The sequence below is a fragment of the Anguilla anguilla genome, chromosome 7 (genome assembly GCF_013347855.1).
Source record: "Anguilla anguilla isolate fAngAng1 chromosome 7, fAngAng1.pri, whole genome shotgun sequence".
Classification (NCBI taxonomy): Eukaryota; Metazoa; Chordata; class Actinopteri; order Anguilliformes; family Anguillidae; genus Anguilla; species Anguilla anguilla.
In genome coordinates this window covers 15,380,880-15,400,172 of record NC_049207.1, presented here as the reverse complement: position 1 = coordinate 15,400,172, position 19,293 = coordinate 15,380,880, and the positions used below count along the sequence as shown (strand labels likewise).

The 19,293-nt window shown below is 38.9% G+C and overlaps 1 protein-coding gene across 2 annotated transcripts in view; it reads right to left on the bottom strand.

Annotated features, from left to right (window-relative positions):
* sema3ab (sema domain, immunoglobulin domain (Ig), short basic domain, secreted, (semaphorin) 3Ab) overlaps positions 1 to 6,211 on the bottom strand; it is a 115,767-nt gene extending 109,556 nt beyond the window's left edge. Inside the window, exon 1 of one of the 2 annotated variants that reach the window (XM_035425495.1) lies at positions 5,534 to 6,211. The gene's annotated coding sequence lies outside the window, so the exon portion shown is untranslated. The remainder of the gene's footprint in view (positions 1 to 5,533) is intronic. The other variant, XM_035425496.1, reaches the window with a different exon arrangement.
* Positions 6,212 to 19,293: the final 13,082 nt, after the last annotated feature.

The window sequence follows — 19,293 nt, the reverse complement described above, 5'->3', positions numbered from 1 at the left end:
CAAAAAGTAGACTGTACTCCCCACTACCCCAATGTTGCTGAAGTAAGCGACAACAAGTGACAACATTCTCTATTGTAACTAATGTTATATGCACTTTTTATATTATACTGTAGTCATAGTAACCCCTGTGACATTATATAATGGGAGACATAAACAGAAAATATATCCCATGACCTGTGTTTTCTTTTCACAGCTATGGTACATATTATATATATATATATGTATTTTGAACAATTCTTTATTTTAGGCATCCCTCTTATTAAGAAATATACATCTAACACTATACACGCCTCTACTCTTGAGGGTTTTTTCTTTTTTTTTACATTACAGGTATGACACTTGTAATATGCTAAATTATTATTATTATTATTATTATTGTTTTCTGCTTCCTGTTATTCTTCTCTCCCTCTCTCTCTCTCTCTCTCTCTCTCTCTCTCACTCATACAGCATTCCATTTCTTTTATCTTTCATCCAACTGTACTTGGTCGTGTGCATCTGCCACACACAATCTGTCATGGAGTTAATCCAATATGTGGTGTTTGGCTGGCTGGGCATCGTCAGGTGGAGTAAGGGGAAGCAATGACTCGTAACAGGGTGCAATGCACACTTCAAGTTACAGCAGCTAACTCTGCACTCCAATACAACCCAACTAAGGGACAGAAAGGTTATGAAAATACTTGTATTTATCATGTCTAGGAAGGAAAAGGACAGCAAAAATAAAGGGAATTGTGGTCATCACTATCCTGACTTACATGGTTACAGTCATTATCTTGTTGCAATAGCTATGGTGGTAAATCAGTGTAGGGGTAGTAGGCTTTAGTAAAACTGAAATGGCTTTGGTTTCTGTTGTTGTAAAGATTGCATAGTCTGTAAGCTATACTTAAATGCACATTTGGGATTTAATGAAATTAGTTCATAAAATCCATTATGTTTACCCATACTAAAAAGAACAGAAGCATTAAAATCACATTAAGAAGCAATATTATAATGAATAGTTTCTCAATTTTTTTTTAATATTTGGAGAAATTCAATTTACTTTGTGAAAAACAATTATCATCCTGTTGCCATCTGTTCTAACATGCATTTATTTTACACAGTCTGAAGAAATGTATGTACAGTGCTGTAGGATAGTGTGTTTTTTTTTTTTTTTTTTGGTTTCTGACAGGATTTTGAAACACCTATGATGTGCAATTTTATCATTGGTCATGCTGTTTAAAATTCCACAAATGCTCCCTGCAAGACATCAAATAATAACTATGACCCTATTGAATAATTGAAGACACCGAAAGTTCAAGAATTTCCACGCTTTCAGCATACCATTCTTAGCTTAAAGCATAATGTGTTCTGTCTGTATTCTGGCCATGCGAACACCCATTACACTCAAAGAACATTAAAGAAACAAATTGCCGGCTACGCTGAAGACCAGTTGTGTTCAATCAAGACATGGGCTTCTCCTTATACTTCCATCACTGACGGGCATTAACAACCTCCTGTCTTTAATGAAAATTAATTGCTGCATCTGCTTGCCTGCAAATATCGTGAAGCATTGATCATTTTATACGCAGTATTGCCTCCGCTGGCTAAAAGGAATGTCCACATGCTTTAATTATAAAAGTGATCCATTCCAGTTTGGTGTTATTGATATTCTTTTGCCAGGCTCCATAGAAAATGACTCCTGAATAAGTGGGCTTTTGCATGGAGGGTAGTTTATTCATCATCTTGTCAAATACTTTAAATGGGGCACTATTTTCACATCTATATAGAAATTTCCCATTGATCTCTTTCAAATGTAGACTGAGCCAATAGAACCTTAAGGGTTATTCTGAGGCTGCAGCCAGAAGAAAGATGACCCAATTAATTGGAGCTTGCACCTGATGAGCCTTGATGTCCATCTGACAACTCCTCCGGGTGGCTGAAAACTATGGAACCATTAGCCTAAGTGATGCTTTTCCAGCTCTACAGACACCTCCTATTTCCATGTTTCTGTCATTTTTCTTGGTCACATCCATCTTCCTTTGTTGAGCATTCCCTCAGCTCTGCGGTAGAGAGATCTTGAGGTCTGAATCCTTCTCTCTTCAGAATTTCCTTGTTTATTTTCATTATCATAATCTCCATCCAGTTTGTGCAAACAGTTACAAAACAAAAATGTTTGTCCTCTCCTCTCTGGATGGACGCCTTAGCTGTGCGCTGGCAGAGCTGTTGGGGTGTGTGTAAACTTATTCATCAGGCTGAGGAGGCCTGAGCAGCAGGGACGCCACTGAGAAAATATGAAGTGTATTATGTCCAGGGTCTGGCTGGAGGCCATCATCAATGGACTATGACACCCACACAAAGGAACTTCACAGTGCAAATCCAAGTCAACAGGAAAAAAAACCCACTATGATAGAATGCCATTTTGCATAATAAAAAATGTTTAACAGCTGTGGCATTTTGGCAACCACATAGCCATCTATTGATCTTACAGTCTGCAACAACTTAGCATGATAATCACGTCACCTTGACATTAGAGCGGTGTTGACAGAAGGTTGCATGTTAGCTGTTTTGGTGTTTGACAAGAAAACTACTTACCTCTACAGTATGTTACTGCAAGATATGCAACATGTAATTGCATGACATAATCCATGTGCAATGTGCTCTAAACATGTTTATATTAAGTACTCAGGAATAGAACTTCAATATAGGATATTGCAAAACTATAAAAAGAGCTAAAGCATCTCTTCCCACACTCAATGATGATCCTATGGCCTTTGTAGGATGATCAAAGACAGAACCACCCCATTGAAACGGTTTGCTTTCAGGAACAATTAGACAGAAAGTCATGCTCCAGGTCTCTTCGAGACGTTTAAGGTCATTGGAGTGAAACCGGACATTCCCGACCGTGACTCCAGCTGAATCTGAGGCTAATTCAGAGGTCACTGACCGCATTATATCTGCTGCCCTCGTGTCACGGTTTGTTTTAATCAGGGTTGCCACCCTCTGGTAAGTGTCCCAACAGTTGCCAAGACCGAAATCTGAATGGCAATAGAAAAGGATGGATCCAGCTTCAACGCAACAGCGGGAGCGCGCAACCTCTGACTCGAAGGCATTCAGATGTGAGGAGAAGCGCTCCAATAAAGCTGACATTTATTAAGAAAATCATGATGCAACCAGTTGGGTACCCCACACTCGTTTTGGCAGGAGGCATTCACTGGTTGCCAGGCAAGCTGTCATGGGCTTTGATTTCATTCTGTTTCCTACAGTCTCCCAATAAATTCCTCGATGGATTATATTTAATATCCATGACACTTCTCTCAAAAACATAAAAATGTCAAAATGACATTTAGGCTTGAGTAAAGCAATTACTTTGTGGACTGAAGGGACCCAGTATGCGGACATATGAAAGTGACCCCAAAATCACAGTAAATGTTCCCAACGGGTAAATATCATCCACTCCTACAGTCTACGAACATAAAGCTTGACTATTGCATTCCCATTTTAATCTGATGGGACCTTTTTATTAGCGGAGGATGGAAGGTCTGCCTGACTGAAACACTTCCCAGTGGAGTAAGGGAGTGAGACGGACTCCTGTAAACCGGCATTCCCATACAGAAATATTGTGTAATATCTCCAGTAGCACTTTTTAAAAGCTTCCTGGTCATATGGAGTTACACTCATTTTATGAGTTCAGGTTCTGGTGACACTTCCCTTTAAGCACAACCTTGACCGATTTGATCAACATGAACATCAGAGTTTTACCCTTGCCGTATAGTAGTGATTTATTTTACTGTCAACTTAGTAAGATTCTGAGGTGTGTATCACTCCATTATAGTTAAGAATCGACTGCCATGCATATATAAGGCAATTTACTGCTTTAAATTATAGACGAGGCCTTGGGCTAATTGTTGTTTATAAATAAAGCAGATAATTTTCCGTAAGAGCATGTGCATACTGTTCATTTTAGTTTGAATGAAGAACAAGAGTGAGGCCACAGTGTTCACTTCAGTTAAGATGTGTCCACTTCATAGTGTGAATGCATTTAGACTTGATTTCCCACATTCAACAATGCAGACCAAAAATGTAGATTTTAGGAGCCCAACAAAGCAGAAAAATATGTATTTATAAGCAGGCTATTCAGAAGTTGCAGCAGTAATTACAAGAAGAGTTTAATTGCAGAGCTGAATAAAACAATTAACAGTGCAGAGGTGAATAATGTCATTTGAGTTTCTTTGTTCTGCCCCTGTTGTTGCTGAATGTGTTCATTCAGCCAGATTTCCACTGTTCAACAGTTTTATTGAAAATTCCATAAAATAATGAGATTTAAACCAATTAGTGACCAGTTCAGAGAGCATTTTGGAGTATGTCAATATCTAAATAAATAAATAAAATGTAGCAAATGCTGCAGGCAAACTGAATTACGTTACATTACACTTCTTTCATAACCCAAAGCTCATATTGCTCATACATCATAAAAAAGCTAACTGCCATTAAATGTTGCATAATTATTCAAAAGAAAAAATGTTGTAATCATGCATTCATTTATGTGGTGTGTGACATACGATTTTAATTTATGAAAATTGCATTCAGGAACACTGAACACTATTAACACTTTATAAAAGTAGAAGTTCAAAATTCTGCTGCATTTTTTGTGTCCATGGTAACAGTACATGCTCCTCCCCCCCCAACACCCCCACCCAAACTGCTGAAGATTTCTTCTGCATATTCAAAACCAGCAAGATTACTATACCAGCACATGGTAATGTAGAAATACAATGAGCATTAAAGGAAATACACTACTCATGCATGTATAAAGGTACAGACTTTGAATATACATTTTTTCACCAGGTCTGTTGAATGTAAAACTTGATGGTGAAAAGAAAATATTTTTTTATTACTGGTACATTTAACAGAAAAAAAGGCTTTAATATAGGCTTTGATGAAGCGGCTGTTATGTTAGCTGGTACATTTTTTTCTTGGGACTGTTCATAGCACCAGCCCATACCTCAGTGGATGTCCTGACCCTCTCCACGTCAGCTCTTCAAAGTATTTTACAGAAAACAAGGACCAGATACCCTGGAGATTTCAAGATGTAGCCATAACTGCATTGACTCAATGTGCAAAATATTCGGCATTACAGCTGTCAGGAGCTTAAAAAATGATTTAAAGCAAACTGTGTGTGATTATTCATACATAAACTGCACAGGCATTACATCATGCTGAGATATAGTTGCGGAGCATGTGTTTTTGATTGAGTTGCTGCAGTCACATTAATACTGAAAACAACCCCATTTAGAATTATGCAATTCATTTGTGCCAGTTGACATATACAGTAATTTTAGGTTAAAATATTATGAAAAGCAGATTAACACCAAGGCAGTAATATATGAAAGTATTAAATACCATGTGATTGCATAAGTAAGATGACCCGCCTTTTCACAATCTGAGAATGAGCATCAATTATTTTTAAATAACCCCCACTCACAAGAGGGATAGATGTCGGAATTCAGTTGTTTTATCGCATTAACATTGATAAAAAATGAAAAACAATCCTGCTTACCTTTCGTATGAGGTTTCTAATGGACTGCCTCAGTCTCAGGGCTCAGTCCTGGAGCGTGGTCAGGTTCAGCGGTGAAACGACTCCAGCGGTCTCTTTAAGGCTATAACATATCATACCAGGGGTCACCAAGAAGCTGACAGCATGAATAAGTGGTAGTACATTCCTGGTCCCTCTTCTGACCTTACAATCCAGGATTCCTCTCGCACACTCGGGTTGAGTGTTTGTGTGTGTGTGTGTATGTGTGTGTGTTTGTGTATCTATGTCTGGGTGCCCTACGCACTGGATGGCCGCGAGTCCTGGACGAAAATAAGCAGCGTTTTAAAGCGAGGCGTTTAAAAGCGACTTGCTGTCGCGCGTGTGGTTGCGGGCAGACTGGTGGCTCTCCCCGACAGACGCTGCTCGGAGCAGTCGCCTGGCGCTCCTAAAACGACAGCATCTGAAACCAGTGCCGCATTCTGTTATGGAAACATGCCACCCAGCCATGAACAGATATTAATCCCTGCAGAGAAAAACCTGACACTCCTCTGCCAAGCGCTTCTCATTTCCATGAAAGTGTGGAGATGTAGCTTTTCGTTCATCAAAAAAAGTACTAAAAGCACACTCTTGGTTCTGAGATATAATTAGTGGTGGAAAAGGAGATTCTTTGTGACCATCCTTGCACTTAGCTTTCTGTAGAAAGGGGGCGAGGACTGTTTTTCAGTCCTGCTGAGTTACTATACTACATGTTCAGCAACAAGGCAAAAAACCTGATTACCATTTAGAACTGAAGGGATTTAAAATGAGACAGAAAAATACACAGCACCAAGAGTTTACAGATTCATGTACTGTATATACCGTATGCTTACAATGCCTTTAGTCCTGATTAGACCTAAATTAAAATAAAAACACAGCAATTTGGACAGAAGAACATAAAGAGCGTTTGGTTTATTAAATGGCTGCTTACTCTTCCCCATTTGAGCATTATGCACACTCTTGCAGCGTGTGCCAGGTTTGCCAGGATCCAGACACTTCAGTCCTGGTCTCCATGGCAATTCCTTTAACGGCCACGTGAACCTGCCCTCAGCATCTGTTTTCATTTTTTCCCCCCTTCAGTCGCTTTAATTGCATTTAGGAATTTGGCTTCCCTTGTTCATTTCCACAAAGGCACAAGAATATGAGTGTCAGACCTTGGCTGCTCGAGCCAGAGCACGATGAGTAACTCTGCCCCACGTTTGCCGTATTTGCAGTACAAGGACAAGCAGAGTCAGTGAGGTGTACTACAGTATGCCTCCACCCCCCCCCCCCCCACCCCCACCCCACTCCTTTCCTTGTCTTCTCGTGCTGTAACTCATCACATAGGGCTTGGTAACGAGAGAAATGGCGCAACAGATGGGCTTTAGACTTAAACCTCCGGCTGGCAGGAGCGATTTTGGGAAGGGTGTCGTGCTTCTCTGTGCCAATATTCCAAAGGCCAGCATCGACTACAATGGATTAATACTGACAGCACATAATGTGTGCTGCGCTTTATTTGTGGTTATTTGGCTTGTGCATTCATGCATTCACCGAAAACATATACTGTATATATTTCATGAGTTTATTTTTATTCAGGTTCACACCACTTAGTCGGTTGGATTTATGTTTCCGTGGATGTGCCGTTAGGATTGCATTTACATATGTGGAATAGGACAATATTGTTTATATGAGTGTGTTTGGGCACGCGTGCATGTGTGCGCAAGACTGCGTTTGCTCGTATGCATGTTCACATGTATGTGTGCGGGTACGCATGGTGGCATTCACCACGCAAGTGAGGTGAATGGAGTCTCTCAAAAGACAAGCAGTCAAGTGGCAGTTTGGGAGAGTGGTAGAGCACTGCCTGGAACCCCTCCAGTGCGCAGCTGCCACGGGTAAATTATGGCAATGCATTCTCTGGCCCTTGTGTGGGGACTATCTGTGAAGGAGAAAAACTTCAAGACCAAATCCAACCTGAAGTGGAAACTGTGACATCACTCTGCAGTCGGCTACCAAAGATTGCCTTGCTTTTACTCATACATTAATTTTGATGAAATGCAGTGACATGGTGGCTTCAAGATATATTTTCTCACTTGTACTAAACTTATTGTGCCCTGTACCATTACAGTGGAGTGCATTTGATTTATTTTGTCTGTCTTCACAGATGTTAAAGGTTTGGCATCTTATGTACCAAAACCCCTGGAAAACATTTAAGGTTAAACATCTTATTGTCAATAAAACAACATCTGTCACTTTGAAAATTATGATTTTTGACTTCTTAAGTACAGAACAGATATACTATGGATTACCCCTCCCCCCTTACACACACACAGAAAATAAAATGAGGTTCAGACCTATAACATTGCAATCTGAGTTTGATTGCATCAAAATCATAGTCTTGTAATTAATATTGCACATATTCATAATCATCCATAGCCTTTACATAATACACTGTTCCCAGTAAATATCAATTTATATAGCCCACATTTCACATTGATTTAAGCTTAATTCAGTCTTGTTTTGCACTTGACATGCTTTTGAGAAACTGCTGATTAGATTTCATTCTCTCCATATTGTGCACTTCAATCAGTTGACAGAACTGGAAAAAAGAGTCACACATAGTTCATTTTAATTTTCAAACTCTCATTTTTTAAAATATTATTTTAAAAGTTATAAATTAGGGGCTCTGGTTAACCATCGGAGCTCTCATGCACTGAGCTTATGGACAGAAAGAGGAAGTGTGAGCTAAATCCCTCACTGTGTTTGCAAGGCAAACAGCAGTATGACAAGGTCACCCTCTTTCACCATCAAACAAAATGGTGGGGATCTGACAAAAAACCACCATGCTATCCTCAGCTGTCTTCCTAAAGTGAACAAATATGATGCAACAATATAACCTCTTTTTAATGATGTCCTTTCCTTCCATGACTGGAAAAACAAGCAAAAAAAATGGAGCACTGACTTCGTCAAATGGCCTGCTTATCAAAAGATCCTTCAAAATGTGCAACGCTGCCGATGAAGACTATCAATATTCCTTAGTATCAAATGTGAACGGAATCAACAGAGGAAAACTACGCACATGAATTTATTGCAAATAAGTTTTCACCAATTTATCAGCAATGTAACCACAGAGTTTCTATCTGTAATATATGGATTAAAGGCAATGCTCACACAGCAATTTCTTAATTCTTTTAGTGAATGTAAAAGCTGAACCACTTTGTGGTTGGACTGAATTGCCTCCCTCATCTACTGTACATTCTTAAATGATATACTCAGAAGAGGCCAGTGTTTACTTGACGATGAAATACCTTACCTAAAATATTAAAGGGGTGAACAAGAGTCAAGGCTTACTTCTTTCCAGATGAACACTTAGTCGTGACGATAGGCACGTCCAATCCAAAAGTAAGTTTTGGCACTTGTGTTTTTGTTGTGGGGATCTTCATTCTAAAGTATAGCCCACAGCCAAAAATCCAGTGACCCCTGATTGACTCAATTTTTTTTCCAAATAATGTGTCTGCAAGACACAACAGCTGAACACACTCACTAAAAAGGAAGAAAAAAACAAGAAACAGGCTAGATAGTCTTGCCAATTACACAGGAGGGTTAAGCCATTCTACAACGCACCCGCACGTAGGTAAACTGATATTGGCACACCCAGTACCCCAAGATTGGCTGATCTGTGGCTCCACTACAAAAACTAACATTCCCCACTTTTCCTGTTGAAATCAGAAAAGACAAATATACCAGCTCTAAAACAACAAGCTCTCTCAAGGAGAGGAGTTTCTCTAGTCAGCACACTCCCAATCCCCAGACCACCTGGGACTACATGTCCCTGCTCGCTGACTGCTCAAGGATACTTCACCTTTCATCACTGCTTTCTGACAGGGGCAGGAACTTTGTGAGCCCATTTCCCAAAACTTTACACCTTAGCTCTTTCTCATTTGCCCACGGCAATCCCAAAATACATCAATCATGTCATTACATTGGATTTTAGCTCGCCCTCCCCATTCCAGAAAATCAATCGAAATGACTGCAGGCCTGGGGGGTTGATTACTATGGAAATTTTCACAGGAGTTTTAAGATGAACTGCAGGACTTCATCTCTCATGGACAGTGCTTGCCATTCTCTTCCTTGCTGTTGAGAGACTGGACAATATGGGGAAAAAAATATGAACACAGCCAGCATCTCAATTAATATTAAAGGGAAATTCTACCGCAAAACAACATTAATCTCATTTAATCAAGGCGTAACTGATTAAGTCTCTATAAGTTGTTGGCCTAAGCAATCCCTGCACAGAAATATTTTCTTTTCAGTAGAACAAGCACAAAATGAAACTGAACTGAAAAACCATGCATCTAGATTTTCTTTCTTTAGTGGCTACATTGCTAGTAAGTACTGTTAGTCTCACTTGAAGAACAGTTTCCAGGCCAAGTAGTAGGCTAATGCCCAGTCCCACCATTTGTATTCAGTAGGACTGCCAACCTGTGACTGCCATTGACTGACACCTGCCCCTAGCACCTACCCCATTGTCAATAGTAAAGCAGGATACTAGAGCATGCACATTAGTTTGTGGCTATATCTCTGCACTCACTGCATGTAGAGTTAACAAAGCTCATTTTAATAACAAGGACAGCTACTCTTTTATAAGGAAGAAAATAAAAACCAAGGGCGGCATTTCCCTTTAAGATCAGTTTTGTGATTAAATGTGCCGTGCAAAGCTTCAAATACAGATAAAGTTGTATTCTCTGCTGCCAGACCAAGCTACTGTATCCATCTGATCCACCCGAGCACAGTGCATCAGAACCACATGTGCCCTATGGGGTGTTTTCAATTCTTAACAGAGATATTCGGCTTTATGTTATTTCTCAGCACCCAAGACCTAAAATAAACATTTGCATTGGACACAAATATTGAAAGCAACAAAAGGTCAAGATTAGACAACTACTGAAGCTTTAAATAGCTTTGAGGCTCGAGTGATTGAAACATAGGCAAAATGCACTGAAACTGCGTATTTCCCACACAGAAATTTAATTAGGCTACATGTCATAAACACATTGGACTGCATTTATATAAATGGACTGCATTTATATAGCGCTTTTATCCAAAGCATTGCATAACCACTTGAGACAAGAAGTTAAAGTTCACGAGGAACATTTATTCTGATAATTATATATATATATATATATATTTAATATATTCAATTTTTTTTTTTTTTTTTTACTTTTCAAAAATGCCACCTATTTCTTCTGAATTGAATCACTCTTAGGAAACTGAAAAAAATGACACCATAACATTACCCTCGACCTCATCCTCTAGGTTTGTGCATCAACGGTGGGCACATACAGTACATGGGGTAAATTTGGCATTTTTGCAGTGCAAACGGAGGCTTGACAATGAAACAAAATGAATAACATTAAAAAACTGAAAACTATAGTTCTATAGTTCTAGGGGTAATACAACTAGCCTAATCAGCTAGCTAGATAGCACCACCAAGAAGGGATGAAGGGGGAGAAAGGGTGAGATGGAAAAGGAGGGAGACTAGGAGAGTGATAAGGTTGGTAGAGGGATTAAGAGCAGAAAAATACCAAAACTACAGCTAACTATTACATATCACTATAACATGGACAGTGATTCTCTAAGGCAAAAGAGTGCTTCGCTCAGACTCAGACTTAGCAGGACAGAATGCTTTTATTTGCCAATACATCAGGTTCTCATAATGTCATGAAGGACCTGGAATAGGGATGTTAACAGTTAATCAAGTAACTGTTAATAGTTAATAATAATGTTGATTGATTAATTGTATTGATTAAATGGTTAAACTTAATTACACCTTTTCAATGAATAGCCTAATGTTAGTGATTAGATTTTAGATTAGAAAGATGTTTCTCTGTCATTACACACAAATCTCCTTGACTGGTGGAAAGAGTCACGGTTCCCTCGACTGGCAGAATTCGCAAAATGTTATCTGTCCATTCCTGGAACATCGGTGCCGTCTGCACGAGTCTTCTCAGCTGCCGGTCAGTAGAATGCACACCAGAATCCATCCAAAGCACACATGCATACTTATATTCCTTAACAAAAATGCTTAGGTATTAAGGTAAGTAATGACACTGGCCTATGAGCTATGTTGTTTATGTTACGGCTATATGTGACAGCCTTCAGGAATATTGCCTATTAACAGTCTTTTGCTGAAATAGTCACACCAGTAGTACTGCATTCACCTCATGTAATAGGTGGCTAAATCATGACGACAGCCCACCAGCTGGCTCACCTGCTCTAAGTTTCATTATGGCTAACTGCAGCATAATAGTCACAGCTATGGTCAGTTTCCTTCCCTCTCTTTCCCTAAGCACATTTTTTTTCTTCTCTATATCCAAATAAAACACATTAATCTCAGTGAGGACAGATTCCATGGGCCAATAAACTCCTGAGTAAAGAAAGACAGGCCTGAATAAGCAGGCAACACCCAACATGAGATGTGCAGATAAAGAGAAATTCACACTCTGAGCTTTCCTGTTACACGAACAGACATTCTAGAATCCAGCCAAGCACAGACAGTGTCCAGGCTTCCTTAGGAAACAAACTGGACTGATCGGCATGGCCTGTGCCAAAGCACCAAGCAATCCTGCTCAACGTGTAATTGGTTTCAATGGTACTTACAGAGAACATCTAATGGTGCTGAATGTGATTGGGAGCTGGACCAGAAAAAGTGCTGAGAAGATCCCAGTGTCAGCAACCTCAGCACCTACACTGTACACTGTAGCTTGAGTTATAGGGACCACGAGCAACCGTTATGGAACTTTCCTAATGGAAGTAAAACTCAGTTTATTCAAGAGTGCTGGGACTATTGAAACAAGCAAGCTAATTTATTCTAGACAATTCCATAAAGCAGACAGAGATTTGTTTTTTAAGTTTTTTATGTATTCATTTATTTATTAAATGTATTTTATAACTTGAGAAAGTTTTTGTTGATTCCATATGTGACAGAGCGAACCCTCTGTTCTGGACAGGACGCTATTTTTTAAACTGTGTATCTGCTTATGGTAGCGGTTGTTCGGCACGAGTACACCGCTTTCATAAATGTAGTGCGCAGCATTAATATTTGCCGGTTTCTCAACTCAAACGCATTCACTACTGTACATCTGTTCACCACCATAATGTACTGCAAATAACTTAAACATAAATATCTGGTTTCAAACATGAAATAGATGTATTTTAAAGATGTTCAATAAGCGCAATGTTAGGAGCTGCTACCAACCGTTTTTTGTTCCGTTTGTTCCATCATGTTCAAACTGCAATGACGTAATCCGAACGTCACGATTCTGTGCAATTTTATTGGAATCGCTGGTCAAGAAGAATTGGCTATTTTTGAGGGGGGGAGACGGTAAAGAGCAGCTGGTAATATTTTCGCGTACCCAATTAGGTATGTGATTATTATATATAAAGTAGCAACTGATAATATATAATGATTTATATGTGTAAAAAAATAACGTAATTTCTTCTGTGAGATAATTGGATATTATATGCAAATAAAATGGATAATGTAGAGTAAGCAGGTCAGCTGCTGTAGGGTGGTTGGCAGTAGGTGGGTGTAATTGCATAGGCTGATTATTTAGTTTTTGTAAATAGCCTATATAAATGTTTGTACAATTGTTGGGGGCACTTTTGTAAATAAAACACCCCGCTTGGGTTGTACAAGTTTGAGTCTCATGTCCAAAGTTCACTGTAAAATCAGCCAACCAACCATCCTTGTAACACCATACAATAGTAATTAAAGTAGAAGGTTTTTTTATATTTGAGAAAATACAGCTCAGTGTTTATATTGTTGCTTTACATAGTATTTATTTTATTTTTCTTTGAAGACTGAGTCATTTGAAAGGGTTCGGATCTGTATATTGCTTGGCTATATGAGAAGTGAAATTAGGTGTAGCACTCGATATGTATTAGTTACATTAGGTGGGGCACTCAGTATGCATTCATTAAAGTCCTCCGTGTGTGCTTGTTACATTCAGTGGAGTACTCAATACAGTGTGCATTAGTTTCATTAGATGGAGTACTCAATATGTGATTGTTTCATTTGCTGAAGTACTCAATATGTATTCCTTACGTTAGGTGGAGTACTCGGTATCTGTTAATTACATTAGGTGGAATACTTGGAATGCTCTGGTTTTATTTGTTGGAGCTCTCAGTATGTTCTCGTTTCATTAGATTGTGTAATCCATACCTGTAACTAATACATAAACAGCAAAATTGTCAGTATACTCGTCTATGATATTGTACTTTCAACTTTAATTAAAAAGTCCCTTTTCATCATAAATAATGTAAAGTCTGTAAAAGTGGACTTAACATTGAGAAGGTTGCTGTGTATGTTGCGAATACAGTACTCACTTGTTTCTGACCATGTCAGATCCAGAGGCGTTTCCAGTGTTTGGGCAATCAGAAACACATATGCAGTCGCTGCTGAAAATGTTGGCACTGTTCTCTCGAAATCTGTCTTCAGTCAAACTCCCAGCCAACAGCTGTCATTCCAATGACATCCCTGTTTCATTATGGTCATGTGAATCACTCTGAGAGGGGCCAATTCCAAGAGAACACTCGGTATGTCACTCTGTTTACAGTGAAGACACGTGGGAAGATCTGGAGGCTGACGGTAAGGCTCCCCTCGGCCATCACTTTTCAATTCTGTATCCAAATTTCACTTTGGACCTTTTGATTGTTTATCCCTTTGACTGTTAGGCACTGGAAAACATTAATCGCTCACCACAGGGAATAATCTCAGGACCACCCACCTGCTGTTTACAATTCATCATCTGTACTGCCACCCTGAAATACTTCAGACAGTTTTTCATTCGATTCAGTTTCCATATTCATGCCCATGTTCCCCTCTCCTTCCCTCGGATTCTCTTCACATTTGGCTCGCTTTTGTGGTGCAGCAATGCTGACTCAAATGGCACGTTTGTAATGAATGCGCAATACTTGTGTGGTAATATCTGCTTTGACTAGTTCTTGTTCCGCATTTCCAATTGTTGTGCACTACCTGAATCTGGATACATTTAAACGTGCTGGCAAGGTAGGAAGAATTTAATTGCTGATTAGATCATATGAAAGATTTGAAAATATGAAGAAAAAAAAACTGCAAATGCATGCCAAGGTTAATATATGCTTTATTTCTAAAAGGGACTAAGCGTTTCCTGTATGAGAATTGAAAAGCATGGATGTAGAATATTGTGGTACAGTAAGCACAACCCATAGTAATAGTAATGGCCTATGTTTTGCTCTGACCTTAATCTAGGCAATACATAATGTATTCCATAGCAGTATAAAGTAAGCAATGAAAAAATACAGATTCAAGGATTTCTCACACAGCTTTGATATTTGCCATCATGAACCTTATCAACATTCCCCGGGACATCTGTAAAGGACTAGTTCCCAGCACATCACTGTAATTATGGCCCTGTTGAAATGTAATATGGACGCCAATTTGCTGAAATGCAAGTAATCCTATATCTTCTCTGCAATGGCCTAAGGAAAAAAGGGATCTGAAATGTAAACCATATAACATGGCCACATATTAGGCTACAAACTAATAGCATCTTGAAAACTTTATTTACTTATTTACACGGCATGTGCAGTAAGGCTGGGAGATTCTATGATTTTCTGTCTGATTTTCAACCCCCTCCCCCCTCCTCTAAGTTGGTGTTTTAATAATTTTTTAACGTTAAAGGGCACCTTGGGTTTCTTCTTGAAGATAAAATAGGAGCAGTAAATCCTGAGAAAGTTTTAGTTGGACACAAAGCTACAAACTGTACTTTTTGCAAGACTAGCTCTACGGACTCCCAGTAAAATTTTGGATAAACTTCTGAATCATCCTGCATATCTCCAAAGCACTCCATTATTTGGCCCCAACCCAGTCTCTCCAACTTTGTTCTGATCTACTCACCCTCGTGCTTATTCCATTCCTCTGCATGTCTTACTTCTCCACTTTCCTGCCACTGCTCTGTTGGCGATCACACTTTCTGTCTTGCAGCATATCACAGAGTTTCAATCCACATTCCTGAAATTCAGCTTTTCTTCTGAAAAGCTGCATTAATATTTGTCACAAGCTTAAGCTTCTGCATAATTATCTTCTTGTGGTGGTGCATTTCCCCTCTTTATTTTAATTGAGTCTAGAAAGTTTTCATGTGGAAACCGGTCTGTCAAAACATTGTATAATCATAGTTATCCAGACAGGACTGAAGAAACTATTTCACATGTCTTTTTGTTTCCTCTAATGTCTTTTGATGTGTAGCAGTTCAGATGACAGAGGTCATTAACCTAAGCATAAAGGCCTAATGGTTTAACTTTAGAATAGGTAATATATTCAGAATATTACCAGCCTCAGGCCTAGGAGGACCTGGGCCAGGTGAAATCCACTCTCCTTGTCCAGCAGGATTATAAAGAAGTCGACATGTTGGCGTGCATAGTCAGCTCTGGTGCATATTTTATTTTGCATTACATTTTCTATTTTCCTCTGTTCGGTTATACAAAATAAACATACAGCTAATATTCCAATGGCACTTTGCATTTCATCTCTAAATCCATGCACTGTTACCTAAACCATATGTTTAGTACAGCTCACAATTGCATTTATTCAAGACTACATTTTCTAATTAGCTACTTAAAAACTGTGATTTGCATTCATTGGTTAATAATCTGAAAAGTGCATTTGTTAACAAATATGCAAAAATACATTTACCTTCATTTTGTACGCAATTACATTGACAGCGCTGCAAAAAGCTATTACTGACTGACAAGTCACATAATATTTAAAATATTTGCAACAACCTTTCAGGATTAACCCTGTGCCTCAAACAATGAAAAAAAGCAATACTTCCTCAGGGACGTTTTATTGATTTATGAACTCCAGCATGGCTTTAGTTCATAAATCAATAAAAAAATTGTTCCTTAATTTAATTTAACTAAGGATGAGGCTATTTTCCAACCCTCAGGAACATCTATATGTCAGTAAGATCATGTAGTAATGTTTTGTTCATTTGCAGTGGAAATTGTCCTAAAGCAGGTTCAGAGTGAGAGTTGGGAATATGTTACATTTACTCGAAAATGACCCTGACATGTGTGAAAGGTATGTTGAGAAACTATGTACAGTATATTGTGACCTTTCACCGCTAGCAATATCATTTGCAGTACATGGTGTCATATTTCAGGCTTTCCAGAAGCATTTCCTCCAGTTAAATCAGCAGTAACATTCAACATATTTGTAAATGTCTAAGCTTCGGTTGCAATGTGCGAGATATACAGTATGGTTTGTATTTGGACAGTAACAGTTTTTGTTGTTTTGGCTCTGTATGAAACCATGAATATGAAATCAAAGTGCAGACTGTCACCTTCAATTTGTGGGTATTCACATCCATTGGGTGCTCCATGTAGGAATTATAGCCCATTTTATACACAGTCCCCTGTATGTTGGCAGATTTAAAACTATAGAAGTCAGACATACTTGTCGTCAACTTAATCCAAGAGAATAAATAATTAAACTTTTATAAAAGAACACAGAAGAAGCTACGAAGAAGCTAAAAGGGGGCAAGGTTGTAAGTGGTATAAAAAACATAAAATAATTTTTAAGAAAGAAGATGTCTGTTCTTGCTACAGTACCACAAGACCCAAGGTAATCAGCAGTTTATCCGCCTGTTTTAAGAGAAGTACAGATATTCATGTTCGACTGCTGATATCTGCAGCCACCTGTACACAAGTTAAATGGCCAGTAATATTGTAAAAAAATTGGAACCCTGCTGTTCTTAGCTATGCCTTATTGAAGTTTCTGTGATAACTTAATTCTGAAGCTTAGTCCATTTGCTGAAAAACCTGCTTGTAAACCTTGACAGAGCTTTGTTTGTGTATACAGTAACTGTTGTCATGTGTTCTCAGTTCTGAGCATTTTCATAAATGGAAAATGCTACATCATTAGAGCCTGTTAGCCTGATTTATGGAATCAGAAACGTCATATGACTTGAGGCTTGCTCAATGAGGTTTCCAGATTTTGCAACAATGCCTACTATAAAAATGAGACGGTTAAGGCATGGGACGGACTCAAGGTTATCCTCCATTCTTCTTAAATGTGTAGGGTTGGCTTATAGCTCCTGAGGTCCTAAAGGTCCTCTGAAACCTGTTTGCCATACACTGAAAAAGACATCCATCTTCATATGACTGATGAAAGAGTTTCCCAACCAGTGAAGAGGTGTCATGCTTCCAAAGCTCAATTTGCGTCTCGTCTGCTGGTCCCCCTTTGACCCACAGAGGAATTCCTCTTCAGCAGCAGAGCTCTTCATTAAACGCTCTTGTAATTCATTATAATATTCAACCAACTGTAATCTATATGCGGCCCGAGTCTCATGTGGTCTGACCTGAGTTGCTTCATTGATTATGTTACATCCTTATGTTCCCAGACTTACTGACCCGGGGCTGTGAAATCCAAACCCTTCTACGTGTGCGTCACTCAGTCTTTCGGTCACTTGGCCGTTTTATTTCTAGGACTCTTCCAGTATCTGCATGCGGATGCTAGAAAACTGCAGTCCATTTGAATCCAAGCTTGTTATACATGTGACCATGGTTTTGGTCTTGGGTGCTTCTTTGAGGGGAAAAAAGGAATGCATGTTTAGCAAAGACAAGGATAATACATTTTCTTGACCATTACAGCTAAAATTTGTTTCCTGTAATTTTCAAGATTGATGTAATGTAGTCATTGAATGTGACACCGAACGTTTTTAGTTAAATAATTCTAGCATATGTTTTCAGGGGTAAATTTTATTTCCTCCCCATGCTAGTCAGTGCTCATTAAAGGTTTTTGAAGCACACAAATCCACAGTTTGTGCATTTTAAAGCCAAAGCGATCCCAGGTGCTACCCAGCAGGTGTTCTGGGAGTGGTAGTTTTAGCTCGCCAAAGATCCATGTGTTGGAGGCAAGACAGATTCCTATGATGATCTTCAAAGAGTAAAGGCACATTTCTGCCAACCCACTAATACATTAATATCATTTCACTACAGAAAGTAAGCTACGCACATCTTAGTCATATGCAATATTGACATGTTTGTCCAAATTAATTACACGTAACAATTCAGTTACTTGTGTGAGCTATTCTGCTTCCCTCCTCCCCAATCACACTTAAGTTAAAGAGAGTTGGAGATGTCACGCTAGATTGTTCTCTCATTAAACCAATAACATCAAATTAAACATTTCTTTCTAAATTGTTAAGCCTACGGGGAGTCCTTATTTCCATGACACAGTAGGAGAAGGATTAAACCCAGGTCAAACCTGGGTCAGCTCATATTGAATTCAGGAATTCAGACAGTGCGATGCACCAGACAGTACGGTAGGCAGTTAAAAGCCTGCAGCAAGTGTGTGTGTACCTACCTTGGGACAGCAGTTTTAAAGGAACAACAACTATGTAGATTTAAAAATAAAAAGAAATGCTCTGTAAATAAGACATTTCCCTCTTCATTACATTATTGTGTGACTAACTATCGTGAGGTTTCTCCACTGAGATGGCCTTGCTGTGAAAGCATTCCAGAAACCCAAAAAAACCTCTAAAGTACTTTCAGTTACTGTTATGCCTCATTTTGTCTGAAAATAATCATAAAAGAAAAAAGTAAACATTCAGATTTTGGCTCTTCTGGAGCTGGGATACAACAGTATGGTATAAATGACTCAGCCACAATTCTGGGCTGTGCATTTTTTGTGGAAGTTTGTTGATTCTTATTCAGGAAAATCACTTTTC